Source organism: Saccopteryx leptura, chromosome X (genome assembly GCF_036850995.1).
Source record: "Saccopteryx leptura isolate mSacLep1 chromosome X, mSacLep1_pri_phased_curated, whole genome shotgun sequence".
NCBI classification, from domain to species: Eukaryota; Metazoa; Chordata; class Mammalia; order Chiroptera; family Emballonuridae; genus Saccopteryx; species Saccopteryx leptura.
The window spans coordinates 22,705,151-22,707,682 of NC_089516.1; the positions used below are offsets into that span (position 1 = coordinate 22,705,151).

Here is a 2,532-nt window from a genome sequence, read left to right on the forward strand (position 1 = left end):
CCACGGCCCAGCTAACCTATTTTACTTAGTTGACGAGTCTGTAGAGGCTATACGGGATAGCTACCTAAGGAGCCCTAAAAAATCTGTGCGTGAGCCCACATCGAACTGCACTGAATAGGTATGAAACTTGGGAGAGTTTTCCTTTTATTTGGTGCAGATTTCACATTTCTATTGTCTTTTGTTGCTTTCCTGTGACTGGTCAAAAGTGCACCATGACTTTACAGATACACTGTATATATTGCTTACAAAATTTAGGGAATATTTCAAAATGAATATGCAATAAAATATCCCCTAATTTTTGTGAGCAGTGTATTATCACTTTTAATTCTCCCCATAAGCCACATACTGCTACAATGATTAACTCAATTTTAATGGTGAGAAAAGTAAGAATTATATAATTTAAGAGAACTACTAAAAGTTACACAACTGGTATGTAGCAGAGCTGGGAGTTGGCCTCTGTCCATTTCAGGTCAAGCCCTTAACATTTATGCTTCATTCTCATCCAATTCCTGCAATTCCTGCATACTTCTATTATGCTTGCTCAAATAATACCTTGCTTACTCTTTAACATATTTACTTCTAAGAGGGTGACTTAATTTACAGTAGCTTTTATTGTTATTTTTAATTGAATTTATTAGGGTGATATTAGTTGACATAGTGGGTTTCAGGTTTTATTATTCTTTGAGACAGTCACAGTGCTAAGGCAATTGATGGCAATGTAAATTAGAGTTTTGAGTTTATATGGAAATTGGCTGTCTCATGCAGATGGACAAACCCCTCACTGCCTTTTGGAAGGGTTACTACCAGCCACTGCCTACCATATGCAGATGATAGTTTCCACTTATGCTTTCTCCAATTCTTCCAGTTTTTCTATGTAAAACCAAAGAAGGGATAATTTGCTTGGTTTAGCAACTGTTCGTATTTTCAATATAACTTTATATTTCCCTTTTTTGCTCAAGAAATAAAGAATCGAGGGACAGTGTATCTCCTTCTAGCTGTTGATGATAACCCACACAATCTGAAAAATAGCCAGGCTTAGGAGATGTAATCAAGTTATAAAACAGAGAAGAGTCCAAGTGAATGTAATTTAATTTAAATATTTTTCTTCCCAGAAAAGGGACTATGGAGTCTGTTACACATACTTCTGTTGCAGTACAGTTTTAAAGGTGAAAAAGAATGTAGAAAAGGACTCCTTTAGCTCATTTAGAAAAATACATTTACTTCCACACTGGTAGGGTAATGTGTGAAGGGAGAAAAATTACAAATAAATGTGATAACCATAATGAGGCTTAACAAATTTTCATATTTTACAGTAAATGGACTGATATTTTCCCCTACAATAACATTAGCTTAGTGAAGTTAGATACTTAAAAGTAGGCTATACTTTATATTTCATAGCTCTTTTAGAAAGTGAATATATATTTATTCTTGATTTTTCTCTCTATTAAGCACTCAATTGTGAAGAGATGGTAGTGTAAGGTAATTGATGGTTTGAAGTCATTCTATTCTACATTTTAGTATATTGGATACTAAAAGAAGGGAAAAATAACTACACATTAGAGCAATTTGCAAAAAAATAAAAATCTATGCCTTTATGATAAGCAGTATTATAGAAACCACTGTGGAGATAAAATAATATGCTTCAGTGACTGAATTCCATTCTACCAGTTGCATTAAATTCACAGAAATAGTGAAGTGATGTAATTAATTTTAGCTATTTCTGCTGAAGATGGTTATAATTCAAGTATACTTTATCTTTGAGATTAAGCTCTAGCATTTTATCTTATTCAGAAGTTTAGATTTCTCTTAAAAGTATTAGCTTAAAAAAATCTAAAACTAGCTTCTAGTCTCCAGACTAAGCTAGTGCTGCCTGTCTACCCATCCATCCATCTGCAATATGAGTGGCCTATGTCTCTACAGGTCTACAGCACCTCAGTCACCAGTTGCCATGAAATCAAGTTAAATCAGAGCAAGGTGCCCACATCATGGGTGAGAAGTGCATCCAGTACCAGCTAATGAACATCTCCCAGGACAATACCTTGTGAGATAAGATGTGAGTCTTGATGGGCAACCCCACCCCAGATGGTAAACAGGGGCCAGTACTGTGGCAATTAGGACCTCTTCATGGAGGCTATGACACCAAACACGCTGCAGGAGTCCCTGAAACTGGCCTGAGCAAAAACCAAACTGGCCCATTGGATTCTGTCACCACATTCCTCCACATCATCGGCCATGAAGGATTTTGTTATTCCTAACCTTCTGACCTTGGAGCCCATTTTCCCAACCCAAGTCTCTCTACCTCCTCCCTCTAACTGTAACCTCCTCTCCTCCATTCAGAGGCAATATTCCTTACCCAGTAAGTAGTCTCAGAAATTTTCTTAAGCAACAGCCAAGTGCTGGCTGTCTTGAGCTGGAACCTGGGGCTGCCATCCTGCCTAGTACAGGCTCTGCAATTCCCAACCCAGAAGTACTCTAGAAACAATTAAATGTCCCATATATTGGGGGGGGGGGAAAACTAGCCTTGGCCAGATA

At 37.3% G+C, this 2,532-nt stretch overlaps 1 pseudogene; it reads left to right on the forward strand.

Moving 5' to 3' along the window:
• Nucleotides 1–1,908: 1,908 nt before the first annotated feature.
• LOC136386158 (SH3 domain-binding glutamic acid-rich-like protein 3 pseudogene) lies at nt 1,909–2,175 on the forward strand (annotated as a pseudogene).
• Nucleotides 2,176–2,532: the final 357 nt, after the last annotated feature.